Here is a 16,670-nt window from a genome sequence, read left to right as displayed (position 1 = left end):
TATGTTGTAAATTATCCTTCTTACTTGTAGCTTATTTACTTTTGTTAACATACACTTGTTATATAGCCGGTTAAAAAAGCTCTTCAGAGCTTATGTTATTTGTAAATGTCTTGCCGACTCAAAATAAATCTTATCTTATCTTTTTAACACAGCATACAGAGCTTTCCTATTCTGTGATCAAAACCATTTTTGTATAGTACGAGTACAGTTTTTATCAGGTTGTTCCCCTTTGTTTTAACTACGCCACTATTTGGAAAACCACGATTTACACTTGCGAAGATTCTATGTTTGTAAATTTTGCAAGGTATATTTGTCCATCTCGGAAATTATCACTTTCAATATCATTTTAAGGTAGTTCTGCACGTTTGATAAACCGGAAGTGCAGATGGCGTAACGTCATTTTTTTCGGAAAACGTAGAATTCTACAGACTGGCGTACGGAAATGAAAATCATTTTATGGATTAATCGCAACCAGTGAGTAAATTTAATATGAAGTAAGGCAAAGCCTCAAAGCGAGCTCAAAGAAATCGGATTTAGCTAAAAATATTATGCATCATTTATTTGTCACAAAGTAACTATTCCCTACTCACAAGAATTCAGGAGAACCTATTCACTTGAAAAAGTCTATATTTAGTGTCACCATACCTGTAACAGTGAATATCATACGTTGCAAAAATTAAGGGAAGCCGGTGTCACGGTGACGTCATTACTGCGTTCCCGTTTCTTTCTGCTTATTAATGACATTTTTTCCATTTTCTGGCCGATGCTTGATCTTTTAAATGAAAATAATATTTTTTTTTCAAACAACTGGAAAGCATTCTTTCATTATTGTTGAATGATGAATATTTATTTAGCAATTGAATGAAGTTCTGTATTCACTCCGGAAAGAAGTACTTCCTGTGAGCACCTATCCGTTCGGGTGCGCTTTTTAAGAACTTCCGACGAAACTTTTCAAATCCATCACCAAGTGTGGAAGTATACTTGCATTACCGTAAAGCTCGATTCTCGAGCAGGCCCTGTGGGCCTGCTCTTCGAGCTCACTATTAGTAGCTGTGTTGCTATGTTTCTAAAGTCGAAATATGATATTAAAACATATCACACCTTAAATAATTCAAAATAATTTCTTAAAATTAGCGTGAAATGTCCGGTTTACTTTAATCATGGTCAGATATCTCAAAAATAAGAACACGGACCTATACATTTTATCATAGGCCATGTCTTTATTTACAATTGTGAGAAGTTTCATCAAAATCTACATTGCAAAAAAATTTGTATACATGAAAATGTTATGAATATTATGATTTTCCCATAGACTCCTGTTATGAAGTATTGCGTGAGAGCCCTATTTTTCAAATCAGTCTAGCGAAAAATCAAACATGCGGCCCTATCTTTTTTTATTTGCTGAATTTTCTAGGTATATTCTGAAGTTTTGAAATATCAGAGTTTAATCAAATTCTACATTGTAGAAACAATTTCGATCAAAACGTACAGAACTACCTTAATCATGCGGCATAAAATGATGTTTTCAGACAGGCTGTATGATATTAGTTCTAGCAAAAACCACAGGTGTGTAGACAGGCCGAATGATAAGCAACCACTGCTGATAAAGAAATCAATGGCTTATCAGCTGGAATTCTGGTGATTTCTAGGGGTTAGTGTACTTACTACTTTTTTCCCCATAAAATCTTTTTTTGTCATGCTACACAAACATAAAAATGACCATTTAAAAGGTGATAAAATTATCTTTCTAACAGTGTAAAAGATTAATCTGATTTACAGTCCAGATGCCCCAGTAATTAGTTAATCTGACCACTGTTTATTGACAGTTTGTTGTTAATTGCTTTATTACTTGCCGTGGGCAATATATACTCCTTTCGAATACAAACGCGGGTCGCGTAGTGCTTATTAATATATGACTTGTATCAGAAGACAGCCGATTGGACGACCTACACGTAGGTTTGTCTTAAATTTGCATATGTCCCCCCCAAACTGGAGAAACCGTTCCGTAAAGTTGACATGAAAAATACGCGCAAATATACCATATTTGCTAAATTAACATTTATTTTTAATAAATATAAACCCTTACAATTAATTTGATACCAAAATTATGTTTCGGAACCTATTACAAGTATGCCGCATTTTCATTTTAAATTCAAACTCTCCGCTTCCATTTTTTTTTCACTTGTCTGTCTGCCATGTTGGACGACCTACACATAGGTGTGTCTTAAATTTGCATATGACCCCCCAAACTGGAGTAATCATTCCGTAAAGCTGACATGAAAAATACGCGCAAATATACCATATTTGCTAAATTAACATTTATTTTTAATAAATATAAACCCTTACAATTAATTTGATACCAGAATTATGTTTCAGAACCTATTACAAGTATGCCGCATTTTCATTTTAAATTCAAACTCCCCGCTTCCATTTTTTTTCACTTGTCGGTCTGCCATGTTGGAAAATTGATCAATTAGGTCAATGCGTTAAATCAATTGATTCTGCTCGAAAAGCATGTAAAAAGACCCATTTCCACTGGTTTTTATTTGGAAAGTACGTATATCTGTAAAAAATATTAATATTTGACAGAAACTACAAAGCAGAAGTAATATTTATTGAGACAATTCAATGTCGGAACTACGCTGACAAACACCTGACCGGAATTTCACTTTCGTTATGAATTATTTTCTTATTAAGGAGAAGAGTCACGATTTGCCGCCAGAAATGAATGTTCCAAGAAAGTGTTTTTATTTCCAATTAAAGTTTGTTAATAATTATTACATATGCAATTTCAATGCATAAAAGGACGACTTACGCGTTTCGTACTCATCCTGTTCGTACCTAACGTGTACGAAAAAATGAAAATAGCAATTCAATAGCAATTGTTCATAGATAGCACGTGTCTAATGATTATTATATATTATTTTTGTTTAGGAAATCATTTGAAAAGTACAATGTATAATAATTTAAAATGTATAGTCATACACTGATACAGTTTACACTATGTATTTCAGAATTACATCTGGAGTCATGACCGGTCTAATCCATTTTGCCAGTCCACTGGAATATCTGATATATTAAATTTCTTTATTAAAATGATAGATTTAGTTTTTATATCATGTATATGCTTTGTTTTAGAATCCTAGTCCTATACTATATGTCTTGTATGTAAGTACCATATTTTGGTGTGTATAGGTCGCGGTAATGTATAGGTCGCATCTAATTTTTGCCCTGGAAATGGTCGAAAAATTGAAGTTCTAGCGTATTAGTCGCAGTTAAATTTCAGATTTTTACCGGCAAAAAAGTTATGGCGGCGGCCATATTGCTGCCGCGGACTGGATCATTATCAGAACCTGATTGGTGGAAATTGCACAGTGCTATTTTCTGTCCCAACCATTTCATACCAATGGTAGTATCAGTAATAGACTGCACTTCAAATCAAAGAAATGTGGCTTTTTGACACTAATTGGCAGCAGTTGGTTTGTGTTTACATTCTGCAATTATGCAAGTTAAAGTGTGAATTGTTTGCACAGCAATTAACACCTTTCCGCGTCATGTAATTAACTGCGTTCTTTTGATTCTAAGTAAAAAGATTAACAAAATATCTCTTTGGAGTTTTTTTTATTATTTAAAAATTAAAAGTAAAAAAAATATCTTTCGAGTTTTTTATTACGCTAAGAATAAGTATACCATAAACAATGTTTGGAATGGAGGACAGATCTGTCCGGATTTATCCAACTCGGTGTACATGTACCTGTCATGGCGTCAAGTAAAATGAAAGTAGAAACTAACATAATTCAAACTTCAAAAACATCATTGAATTAAAGTCATTCGTAATTTCAATGGTCTGTATGGGTTATTTACGATATATTTTATTGAAAATTACCGCTTTTGGTTGAAAAGCCGCCGATATTGATACTTTTTATCCATTTTGTTCATTTGTAACAAAAGCACGTAATTTTGCGAGAGCTACAGTCAGAAAATTGGCCCGAAAAAAATTTCTGCTGGCAATGTTCTGTCGTATAGGTCGCAGGAACTTTTTCAGGCAGCAAAATGGGTAGAAAAAGTGCGACCTATATGCACCAAAATACGGTATGCCAAAATTCAGCTACCTATCATTTAAAATGAGTGGAAGACCAAACATTAATGTAAACTTTAGAGTTTTAACGGTCCGCGACTGCGAATCGGTTCCTTATTATTTATATAGAGGAAAATTTCTTGAAAAAATGACATTTTAAGAAATTTAAAATCTTCATAACTTTTTTATTTTTCAAGATATTTCTAAAATTTAAAAAGTTCTTTTTGATTTAAAGCAGAATATGAATATGTAAAACACTGGTAAAGCTACTTTGAAAAATCAGCTGTGGTTGCTAATATGATAAGTTCTAGCAAAAACCACAGGTGCACGTCCAGTCTTGGTGCCCATATGGGTGCCGCCCCACCAAAAAAAAGTTAGTTAAAGCACTGAGAGTACTGATGGGTCGAGGCATTTCAGCTGTATTTATTACATAGCAGAATACTCCCCAGGGTTCATACAGAAATCTGGGAACTGAATTCAAGTACTTTCCAAGGACAAATTGGCATTTTCAAGAACCTGTACCGTGCTCCATTTTCAGCCCACCATCAAGGGCGATTCAAATCACTCTGCGTCCGTGTTCTGTTGTCCGTCCGTTCTTCCGTCCATTAACAATTTCTCGTTTTCGCATCTCCTCAGAAACTACTGGGGGGATTTTGACCAAACTTTGTCAGAATGATGTAATGGTACCCAAGTTGTGTCCCTCTGAAAATCAGACTGGTTCAACAATTTTTGAGTGAGTTATGCCCCTTAGTTTATTTTTATGATTTACATAGATTTATATAGGGAAACACTTTGAAAATCTTCTTGTCCAAAACCACAGGGCCTAGGAGTTTGATATTTGGTATGTAGCATCATCTAGCGGTCCGCTACCAAGATTGTCCAAATTTCCCAAGGGTCAAATATGGCCCGCCCTGTGGGTCACATGGTTTATATAGACTTATATAGGGAAAAACTTTAAAAACTCTTCTTGTCATAACCTACAATATTCAGATTTGGACCTTATGTATAGTTTTAAGTGGCTAGATAAACCTTGACATGAGTAGACCTTGATCTTGACCTAGGCTAGTGACTTACTTTCACATTTCTGTAGCTACAGCCTTCAAATTTGGACGGCATGCATACCGTAGGTTTGTGTACCGCAATAAACTTTGACATTGACATTGACCTAGTGACCTACTTCCACATTTAATTTGGACCTCATGCATAGTTTTGTGTTCTGAAATTAAATTTGACCTTGATTTTGACCTAATGAACTACTTTCACATTTCTCAAGCTACAAGCTTCAAATTTGGACCGTGTACATTGTTTTATGTACTGAAATGAACTTTGACCTTGAGATTGACCTAGTGACCTACTGTCACAATTCTGTAGCTACAGGCATCAAATTTGGACCACATGCATAGGTTTGTGTACAGAAATAAACCTTGACATTGACCTAGTGACCTACTTTCACACTTTTTAAGATACATACTTCAAATTTGGACCACATACATAGTCAGCATGCCCACAGGATTTTTAAAAAGAGGGTACCTGCACAGTCTTGTGTACCGAAATGAACTTTGAATTTGATTTTGACCTTGATCTAGTCTTGAAATTTGGAACATTCAGAAATGGCTCAATGGTGGGTGCCACGATCATTCTGTGATCGCTTGTTTGAGACTGTTACAGTTTTTAGCTCGACTTTTCGAAGAAAAGTAGAGCTATTGCACTCGCCCTGGCGTTGGCGTTGCTGTTGGTTAAAGTTTTTGATAAAGTCAATATGTTACTATCAAGCTATTGACTTGAAACTTAAAATAGTTATTTACTATCAAAGTTTGCACCAGACGAAACAATCCCCATAACTCTATTTTTAATTTTGACAGAATTATGCCCCTTTTAACTTAGAAATTTTGGTTAAAGATTTTGATAAGTCAAATATCTCTTTTACTATTAAAGCTTTTTATTTGAAACTTAAAATAGTTGTTTACTATCAAAGTCTGCACCAGGAGACACAATTCCCATTACTCTGATTTAAATTTTGACATAATTATGACCCTTTTTAACTGAGTATTTTTGGTTAAAGATTTCAATAAAGTCAAATATCTGTTACTATCAAAGCTTTTGACTTGAAACTTAAAATACTTATTTACCATCACAGTCTACACCAGGAGACACAATCCCCATAACTCTGATTTGAATTTTGACAGAATTATGCCCCTTTTTAACTTATAATTTTTTGTTAAAAGTCAAATATTTCTGTTACTATTAAAGCTTTTGACTTGAAACTTTAAAGAGTTATCTACTATCAAAGTCTACACCAGGAGACACAATTCCCATTACTCCATTACTCTCATTATAATTTTGACAGAGATATGTCCCTTTTTAACTTGGAATTTTTTTACTGGCAAAGCTCTAATTCAGAGTCAAGCACTGAGAAAAGTCGAGCGCGCTGTCTTACGGACAGCTCTTGTTCTTTGGTGTTGTTACTTTGAAACACATTTATCAAACTATTTAAACCATAAATATTAATCATAACTTTCGCCCATGGCACATTTTTCAATTGTTTTATTACAAACTCGGCAATGCGCTTTGTGGACGTCATTTTCCTATCTGCACCATCTATAATCCTTTAGCCAACACAGTTTGAAATGGCACTTGCCATTTTGAAGTCATTTGTCAGTAAATCACAACAGAAATCAGTAAAATTTACTTTTTCACAATTCGATTCGACATTTCAGGCACTTTTCAAGATGCAGCTCGTTTTCAAGCACTTTCCAAGGCCTGTGTGAACCCTAAGATCGGTTTATGTCTGGCATTTCCAAGATTCATGCACACGCTGTAGGTACAAATGAAAAACAAACCAGTTTATAAACAGATTGTACTTTATAGCTTTGAAATATGTCAAAATATTAAACACACAAACGAACACAAATTCAACATTATTGTATGAATCCTATTATACATAATGACTTTAACATATCTATCTTTAGTAAATAGTATCAGTTTGGATTGTCAATTCAAAGAAATTTTTGTGTATTAAAGGTTAAACTCACTTATCTAATTTAAACAAATTTGTGATATGTGTACCTACGCTGATTTGGGAAAACCCAGTCCCGGATTAAGACTATTCACTTGCAGTGAACATTACGACAAGTAACAAGAGCTGTCACAGGAGACAGTGCTCCCGACTATTTTGATGCTGGATAGAGAAACTAGACACATCTGAGGAAACTGGAGCTGTCACTGGAGTGTTTAATTACTCCAATGGCAGATGAAGATATTGCACAATAGCTTGAATCTGTGTCAAAAATATTAAGTATTAAGAGAGGTAAAGATAAAGTGTAAGCTTCTCAAATTTATATGTGAAAATAAAATACAGTTGAATATCAATGAGATTTTTCAGTCCCGTCAACTTACCTATACTGTTTGCACCTGGTTTTGTCGATATCACAGATTATCAAAAAATATCAATGTTATTTGTAAGATGTGAAAATCAACCTATTGTATTAATCATATTCAAGTTAGTTTGTGTGTTTGTTTTGTTTGTTATTTAATCTTTAATCCAATTTAAATGTCAGGAAGTTATTTAACTCCAAGTCTTATAAAACAAAGAAGTATAAAATAAAGTTTATTTTTATAACTCTTTGTATAAAAGCAGGAAAGCTGTTTCCAATATAACAACTAACTTGGATGAAATATTTTCTATTTTACGGGGTAAAAATCTGCCATTTAGAATTGAGTAATGGTATGCGTATTTAATAGGCATATTTTCGTCATCGAAGCACAGTCAAAATGACTACGCAACTAGGAACAATATCGCTGCTGCATTCAGACTTGTTTAGGGAAGGAATAAAAATGTTAATATTTAAATGTATATTTTGAAAAATTAAAAAGTTGCATGTATGTATTTAAATAAAATAAGATGCTTTATTTGTCAATAAGATTAATATCATATTTACGTTTTATATTATTTCTTTCCCCTTTTAAACCCTCTGGAAAAAGCATTGGATATAATGACAATATAGACGTCCGACAAAAGAACAAGAGATGTTAATTGATCACATGTTTGTTTTCGCAGGAGTGTAATAGAGCCAATGAATAAAAATGATAATACGCTAGAGTAATAAAATTTTGATGTAGATATTGTTTCAAATATATATGAGAATTGGTCAAATTGACTGGTTTCTAGAGTGAAAGAAAGTAGATTTTTTATGTTTCAATAGGAATCGCTAACATGTACTGTAATTAAAGCTTGGCAGAGCCTCGCATTTCTTTATATTATTCAACTTGTTTAAAAATTCAGTATGAAAAGACACGTAATATCCGTTATAATATACCTTATCAATGTTCTGTTACGGATCTCTGGTGCAATCATACGAAAATAGAAAGTGCTAGACCAACCTTGCTAAATAAATAAGCACTTCTGTGAAGAAAACAAAGAATTTGCTTGTAAATGAAATATATCTTTTGAAAGATTTTTGCCAAACATGCGACAATGCCGCACTGCAAATTATGCCTGGTAGTATGACAATACAACACTTAGTTAAAGCTTCATTCCAATATCAGGTGGCTTCCAGCAAATTAATTACATCTTTTTTTCCTAAGTGTTCTGTTTGTCATTACCAGACCCCTAGCCTGCATGCAATGAAACTAATTCACAAGTAAGTTTACATGCTGGCTGCACATAAATTCTATTTTCATAAGATGAAAACATATTTTACAAACAATGTACATGGTTGATTAAAACATATTTTGCAAACTAAGTATGTGGTTTGCAGTATAAAAACAAATTGTACATGATATATGGACACATACAACCGCCACTTTTAGTCAGTTTTGATAACAGATGAAAGTCATGTTTATCATCATGAAATGGTCTCAGAAAAAATGTACAGCCTAGACCTGGTCTCAAACCTTCGGCTTACCATGCCTACGCTCTTCCAGTTTAGCTACAATGGCCGACCTGTACGAGAACCGCTACACATCTTCCCACTTATTGCAATAATTGGCACTCTTTGCTAATGTCTGACGCTGACTGTTAACCGAATTCTGATGCACACCCCAGTCAAATTGCTTTGCTCCGCATGGGCTCCAAGGGTGAACATTTCAGAAGAACCTCCAAATGTAAACGTCTAAGAAAAGTTGTGCAGCCTAGACCCGATTCTCAGACCTTAGACTTAATGCGCCAACACTCTACCAACTGAGCTACTTAGGACACCCGATACTTATACATACATGTATGTGAATGAATGACAAATGGATTGTTCTTTGGACCATAAAAGGCGGGGGGGGGGGGGTCCCAGTTAGGTGTCTGCGCAAAATGTTTTTTGATTTTATTTATACTTTGTGGTAATATACCTACATGTATTAAGTTTCATTAACAAGTGTTACTGTTACCAGTTTTGACTTACTTTTATAGATATTCACATTTAAAGTGGGCGGGGTAATCTGACATGTGACCAGCCAGGAACACAATTTGTTATTTTTTTTTAAAAATGGTTCTAACTTTTTACCTGAAACTTTCATGATAAAATAACTATGCAATGGACATTCACACAACATGTTGCATTTTAAATTGTACTGAATATTTTTTTCAGCACAGAGCCACAAAGTGGTCTAATCAAATTTACTGATTTTCAATGGACGAACTTCACCCAAAAACTAAAACATTTTTTATTAGTTGAGATATTAAGGTGTTATTTTCAGCAGATATTGTAAACTAAATAAACATAAGAATGACAGTATATCAGTACACTCTGATTAATATTGGAAGAGTGATACACTCTCAAACTGGGTAAAAGTGGGTGGGGTAAATAAATATTCGAAGCAACACTACAAAAATTGTGCAGTTGTTACGAAATAGCCTCAGATTGTCTATTACTATCTTAATTGTGCCCCCCATGAGTAGTGGGGGCATATAGATTTGCTCTTGTCCGTGCGTCCGTCCGGCCGTCCGAAGTTCGTGACGCGCCTAGCTCAAAAAGTATTTGATATAAATTGATGAAACCTTGCAAGAGTCTTTATCATGATATGGACTTGCGCACCTTCTATTTTTCGTCTGGCTCCGTCCCCAAATTTTAGAGTTACTGCCCCTGAAATTGTAAAAAATGCACATTTTCACCTTGTGACAGGCCTAGCTCAAAAAGTATTTGATATAAATTGATGAAATCTTGAATCAGTCTTTATAATGATATGGACTTGCACACCTCCTGTTTTTCGTCTGGCTCCGCCTCTATTTCTAGAGTTATGGCCCCTGAAATAGTAAAAAATGCACATTTTCACCTTGTGACACGCCTAGCTCAAAAAGTACTTGATATAGATTCATGAAACCTTGCATTAGTCTTAATCATGATATGAACTTGCGCATCTCCTATTTTTAATCTGGGTCCGCGCCCTATTTCTAGAGTTATGGCCCCTGAAATAGTCAAAAATGCATATTTTCACCTTGTGACACGCCTAGCTCAAAAAGTATTTGATATAAATTGGTGAGTGTTTATTATGATATGAACTTGCGCACGTACTATTTTTTATCTGGGTCTGTCCCCTATTTTCAGAGTTATGGCCCCTGAAATAGTAAAAAAAGGCACATTTTTACCTAATTATGTGCCTTACTCAGAAGTATTCTCGGTGCCTTACTCAGAAGTATTTAAATGTAAATTCATGAAACCTTGCTTGAGTCTTTATCATATTGTGACCTTTGCACACATGGCATTCTTCTTGAGAATTTTAGCATTCATTACAGAGTTATGGCCCTTGAAATAACCAAAATAGTGGATTTTTTGTTTGTGATGCTCATAGCTCAAAAAGTATATGGTATAGAATAATGAATCCTTTTCATATTTTTTTTGAGGCTATACCCCATTAAGACTGCAAACATTTGAATTATTTCCCCTTATTTGTGACAAATGTACCAGTCGGGGGTAGGTTTGGGGGGGGGGGGCGCACACATGTGTCTTACAGACACATTCTAGTTTTATTAAATACAGACTTGGTTGATAAATTTTAACAAAAAAAAATCTCTTTAATGAGACTTTATACATGTTTGTCATGGAAAAAACAATGCAGAAAATTTAATGTTAACTTGAACAATAGCTTTCCTCAAAATGTACTGCCTCAGGCAAAACCTTTTGTTTAGTACTTTGAGCTTTCAGGGTTAATTTGGTTTGTCTGCATGTCATGTTCAAGGTCCATGCTTTTTCCATGACACACATGTATAAAGTGCGATTTTTTTGTTAAAATTTATCAATCAATGCTGTATTTAATAAAATTAAGATAGTAATAGACAATCTGATGCCATTTCTTTACAGCTGCACAATTTTTGTAGTGTTGCTTCGAATATTTATTTACCCCACCCACTTTTTCCCAGTTTGAGAGTGTATCACTCTTCCAATATTAATCAGAGTGTACTGATATACTGTCATTCTTATGTTTATTTAGTTTTGAATGTTAATATAGTTTACAATATCTGCTGAAAATAACACCTTAATATCTCAATTAATGAAAAATGTTTTAGCTTTTGGGTAAAGTTCGTCCATTGAAAATCAGCAAATTTGATTAGACCACTTTATGGCTCTGTGCTGAAAAAAGTATTCGGTACAATTTAAAATGCAACATGTTGTGTGAATGTCCATTGCATAGTTATTTTATCTTGAAAGTTTCAGGTAAAAAGTTAGAACCATTTTTTAAAAAATAACAGAAATTGTGTTCCTGGCTGGTCACATGTCAGATTACCCCACCCACTTTAAATGTGAATATCTATAAAAGTAAGTCAAAACTGGTAACAGTAATACTTGTTAATGAAACTTAATACATGCAGGTATATTACCACAAAGTATAAATAAAATAAAAAAACATTTTGCGCAGACACCTAACTGGGACCCCCTCCCCCACTTTAGTGATAAAGATTTATAGGGTGTTAAATTCATGTCCTAGCATTTGACACAAAACACGTGCAAATCTTTTTATGGCCCCGACATCTACTGATGCGGGAGTCATATAGTGATCGTCCTGTCCGTCCGTCTGTTCGTTCTTCCGTCCGTACGAGGTTAACCAAATGGGACCGTTTCGTCTAGCATCAATACCCCTTACTAGAATGACTTGATACTAATGCAGATGTAACCTGTGACCATTCCTCATCTTCAGACATCACCTGACCTCAGTTTGAGCTTGACCTTGACCTCATTTTGGACTTAGGTTGCTTTATTTGGGCAATCTCTTGGTTAACCAAACGGGACCGTTTAGTCTAGCATTAATACCACTTACAAGAATGAATTGATACTAATACAGATATAACCTGTGACCATTCCTCATCTTCAAACATCGCCTGACCTCAGTTTGACCTTGACCTCATATTGGACTTTGGTTGCTTAATATGGGTCATCTCTTGGTTAACCAAACGGGACCATTTCGTCTAGCATTTATACCGCTTACAAGAATAAATTGCTACTAATACAGATGTAACCTGTGACCATTCCTCGTCTTCAAACATCACCTGACCTCAGTTTGATCTTGACCTCGTTTTGGACTTAGGTTGCTTTGTATCGACTAGGATGCCACCGGGGGCATCAAGCGTTTATTGAACGCAGCTCCTTGTTTTCTGCTACATATAGATCTAGATCTCTATTTGATTAATTTTAAATTCAATATGACTTGTTAATCTACAAGAAGAAGGAATATTTCTGTAGCTACTTTAGAGATATTATGCAGCCATTCAATAAAAAGAAATAAAATTAAAAAATTTTAGTCCCATTCAAATACAGTATAGTCAGTAGACTCTTTGAAAAACAGTGTAAAATTTCCAATCTGCGCACTTTTCTGTCTTAAAACTGATAAAGTCTTTAAGATGCACATGCAACAAAAAGCTAGGTTTAAAAAATGAAAGCGAGCATTCGAATCTGCAATTATAAGTAAGGGATTCAGGCGTAATCAAGTCACGACAAGTGTTTGCTGAACGGCGAATGTTATACTTTACGAACCTTTTTAGTTTACCTGAACACGAAGTGCTCAAAGGTGAGCTTTTGTGATTGCCCTGTGTCCGTCGTTTGTCATCGTCCATCCGTCTGTCGTCAACAATTTGACTTTTAAGACTCTAGAGGTCACATTTTTGGCACAATCTTAATGAAACTTGGTCAGAATGTTACCCTCAATAAAATCTTGGATGAGTTTTATATTCGGTCATCTGGGGTCAAAAACTAGGTCATCAGGTCAAATCAAAGGAAAAGCTTGTTAACACTCTAGAGGTCACAATTTTGGCTCAATCTTAATGAAACTTAGTAAGGATGTTACCCTCAGTAAAATCTTGGACGATTTTGTTTTTGGGTCATCTGGGTTCAAAAACTAGGTCACCAGGTCATATCAAAGAAAAAGCTTGTTAACACTCTAGAGGTCACATTTTTGGCCCAATCTTAATAAAACTTGGTCAGAATGTTACCCTTAATAAAATCTTGGACAAGTTCGATATGTGGTTATTTGGGTCAACAACTAGGTCACCAGGTCAAATCAAAAGAAAAGCTTGTTAACACTGTAGAGGCCACATTCATGACTGTATCTTCATGAAACTTGGTCAGAATGTTAATCTTGATGATCTCAAGGTCCAGTTACAATCTGGGTCATGTAGGATCAAAAACTAGGTCACCAGGTCAAATCAAAAGAAAAGCTAGTTTACATTGTAGATGCCACAATTTTCACCATATCTTAATGAAGCTTGGTCAAAATATTAATCTTGATATTTATGACCATATCTTAATGAAACTTGGTCAGAATGTTAATCTTGATGATCTTTAGGTCAGTTTCGAATCTGGGTCATGTGGGGTCAGAAATTAGGTCACCGGGTCAAATCAACGGAAAAGCTAGTGAACACTTGAGAGGCTACATTTATGACCGTATCTTAATGAATCTTGGTCACAATGTTAATCTTGATGATCTTTAGGTCATTAGGTCAGGTGAGCGAAACAGGGCCTTCTTGGCCCTCTTGTTTTATTTAGTTCAGTATTGCCAAATTTACTCAGGCTATTGAACAAATGTATAATATTTACATTTCATTTACATGTGTAGATACTTAAGAAATAAAAAGGTTATTATGTTTGCACCGAGAAATATGTACTCGTTCTTTAGCTCCTAAAGTTACGCAATATTTCCGCTGCAGAACACGTGTATATTTCCTGATATAAAGCTTATAACCTTTAAGTATTTGATTTGACCCGTGTTCATATGTTTAAATTTCTCAAATATTATTTTCTGTTTCAGACTGTAGAAATGGCTGCTGTATTCCTGTTGGAGGAGAAAGCTTTCGTGTCTCAAAAGAAATCCTTACAAATGTATGTGCCAGACTTGTGTCATTACACAATAAGGAAACAGCCTGGAGTAGTGAAATCATTTGATAAAGCTTTGGCAAAGCTGACAAAAAGTTTAGTTGTAAACGAAAAAGCAGACTTGTAACCAATTCACTGCTCATACCTGCAGCTGTTTCAGCCAGTGCTCCAACATATATATTTTGATACCAATTTTGATTTGTCATTGTTGTATCATTGTATGAAAATACTACTTTAGGAAGAAACACAATTATGACATAAGACAGAGTAAGTGAAGAAGCAGCTGCAGAACTAACAACAGAATATATTAAAAAGATGCAAGTAGAAAGGTTTGAGCAAAAGCAAATGTAAACATGTCGGAAACAGAAAATACAGAAAAATAAGGGACTGATAGCTTGGAAACCTAGAATACTGAAGAGGATAATTATATCAGGTACATTTTATGAAACTCTGGTGAAGAGTAATTTGAAAGAATGAAGAATTTACCCTGATACTTGGCAGATCTTAAGACTGTGAACAGATCCAGCTTATAAAACAGACAAAAAGGAAAGTGGATTTGAAGAGCTGCATGTTGTAACTGAAAATGCCAAAGTTGAACCTGATGATTCTTTGACAAAAAACAGGCACCTGGACTTCACCTGTGTAACATGTGTAATGAAACTTTACTATGTAATTGTGGACTGGAAAGCTGATATGCTTCTAGAATAATATTTCAGATCTGAAATCAAAAGAAAATAGAAGCTGTAACAACACATTGGGAAAAAGGTTCTTCAAGAAACAAATTAAGGTTGGAAAGGTCCATGATAATGTAGAAGTTGACCATATCAAAAAACTAAATAATTGTCTGATTTAATATTAGCGACATAAGTTAAATATGTTGAAGGTTGAATGCAAGAACCTTGGTAGACAAAAGATCTGACTCTAGTCAGAAGAAACATTGATAAAGCCAGAATAAAATCCTGTGAAAAAAGAAACATATACAGACCATTTTGTATGCTGGCTGTAATGTACAAGTTTTAACATGTTTAAAGGGTAATATTCACAATCAGAAAAAAGAGAAAGAACACAGCTAAGTTGCCTGTAACTTCCAAGAAACAGAAACATGGAGAACAGAAAACTAATAGAACATCTTGGTCTTAAAGCACAAGCAAACAAAAAACAACATGGAAATCTGAAACAAAATGCATGTTTATTAAAAAAAAATGGATTTTTGAGTGTTGCGAAAAGGGAAGAGAAACTGAAAGAACTTCGACAATGCCTAGCTTCTGTTTTGATTTACCATGTCTCAAGATGTGATACATTATATTATTTTTCCACCTTGACTGAATATACAAATTTTGTGGAAAAGCAAGAAACTTGAAGAGAAATGTGTTTGAACTATTTGATAAACTGTTTGATTTTGTAGTTTGTGAAAGGGACAAATCAGGAGTGACAGTGTTATTTTGTTTTTAAGACACAGAAGAAAAGGTAATGTGTTGAAAAAATATTGTTGGAGACACACGGTCAAGGTATTCTTCAGTCGTTTAGAAAGTGGTAAGTTAGTAGATGTATAGAGAATTTTTGTATCAATTTGTGTTTAATATCTCTCACCAAGTGAACAGAAAATGCAATATTTTCATGAGTGAAGTATAACAGTCAAAATGTACAATGTAGTTCTTTAGGTTAAAAGATCAGATTAACTTAACTTGGGAGTTGAGGAAAACTAAAAAAGTAATACTATGTACAACAAAATGATATATGTTGGTGCTGTTTTTTATTCAGTTCATGGAAATAGTGTGTTTTTAGTAAGATAGCAGTTGCAACAATGCAACTTTTTATGCCTCTGCTATTAAATAATATTTAAAATTACTAGACATACAGCAACATTTTTCGATATCTGCTTTTATACACACTACAGAACAATTAACTCGAGTGGCTCAGTTACATAGTTGCAATTGTATTTTTAAAATAATACAATATATACAACAATTTTAGACTTATCGTTCAACCTCTTTGTTGTTGAAAGTAATAATGACCTTGAATGTATAGGCATATCAACAAAACTACATGTTGACCTCAACATAATTATGTCACTTATTGTATAATATACAGTCTAAAAAGTAATATTGAATAGTGTCATTATTTAAATGTAAAGGGAAAATGAAACCAGTGAGTGGTGATATACATACAAAGGTAATCTTTAACAAGAAAAGTGATATCTCTGTTCACACAGATTTATAATCTTTAACACAGGCTTGACAGTCAAATTTTGACTGTTTAACATGTTTAAAGTTATTTTTGTTTTGTATATTGTTTAGCTGGTT

General features: G+C 34.2%; 1 long non-coding RNA gene across 1 annotated transcript; it reads left to right on the top strand.

Moving 5' to 3' along the window:
• The first annotated feature begins 235 nt into the window (after nt 1–235).
• LOC128549736 (uncharacterized) lies at nt 236–16,464 on the top strand. Its single transcript, XR_008367903.1, has 3 exons — nt 236–304; nt 1,530–1,651; nt 14,303–16,464. It is a non-coding gene; the product is annotated as an uncharacterized LOC128549736 (long non-coding RNA).
• Nucleotides 16,465–16,670: the final 206 nt, after the last annotated feature.

The sequence above is a fragment of the Mercenaria mercenaria genome, chromosome 16 (genome assembly GCF_021730395.1).
Source record: "Mercenaria mercenaria strain notata chromosome 16, MADL_Memer_1, whole genome shotgun sequence".
Classification (NCBI taxonomy): domain Eukaryota; kingdom Metazoa; phylum Mollusca; class Bivalvia; order Venerida; family Veneridae; genus Mercenaria; species Mercenaria mercenaria.
This window is presented reverse-complemented; position numbering and strand designations above follow the sequence as displayed.